Raw genomic sequence first — 869 nt, forward strand, 5'->3', positions numbered from 1 at the left:
AAAGAATATAGGAGTGGCTGGGGGGGGGCTGGGAAACTGAGGCACAGGGTGGGGGAGGACACTCGCCAGCATCACTGAGCAGGCAGAGAAGGACCCAGGAGCCCTGGGCCCCACCCCCAAAGCTGGGCCTGAGCCCCAGGGGATGCTTTTCAGCCCAGCGTGGGGGTAGGGGGTTCAGGGTGGAGGCGCCCCTGGGTTTGGAGTAGGGAGGGGCTGGGGCAGGGCAGGACACAAGGACCGAAGGGGGCAGGGAGATGGGTGCCCTAGGGCAAACCGGGCAGCTGCAGGGTGGCAGAGCCCCAGGTTGAGATGGACAGACATACGTGGGGGGAGGGCCAGGGGTCCGGGCCGTACCTGCTTCCTGCGGTAGAAGCCGCGGGTGTCGCAGTTGGGGATGAAGAGGTCCTCGCCGCTCAGGTACAGCGAGGCCTTGAGCTCCTGCATGACGGCCGCCAGGTGCACGCGGCACGGCGCCTGCGGGGACGGGCACTCAGTGCTGGGGCCTGCAGCCCCCTCTACCTGGGACCCCCGCGGGGCCTCTGCCCTCCTGCCCCTGCACGACCTTGCCCAGCATGGGGGCGGCTCCCGGCTACCCCAGCCCCAGCTGGGGGGCTATGAAGGAGCTCCCTGCAAGGCGCTGGGGCCGGACCCTCTAGGCCCCCCTGCCCCACGCACCGTCTCGAAGGCCTCCTTCGCCTCGCTGCTCAGCGAGACCTGCTGCACCCGGGCCTTGGAGCCCTCCGCCTCGGGGGGCTGCGGCTCCGTCGTGGGCTGGGCCGGGCGGTGCCCCTCCCTTTGGCTCTCCCCTGCAGGGAGGGAGATGCTCAGTGCTTCTGCATGTGCTGGGGGGGGCTGGCAGCCCCCACCAA

This window comes from Alligator sinensis, unplaced genomic scaffold (genome assembly GCF_000455745.1).
Source record: "Alligator sinensis unplaced genomic scaffold, ASM45574v1 scaffold1542_1, whole genome shotgun sequence".
NCBI classification, from domain to species: domain Eukaryota; kingdom Metazoa; phylum Chordata; order Crocodylia; family Alligatoridae; genus Alligator; species Alligator sinensis.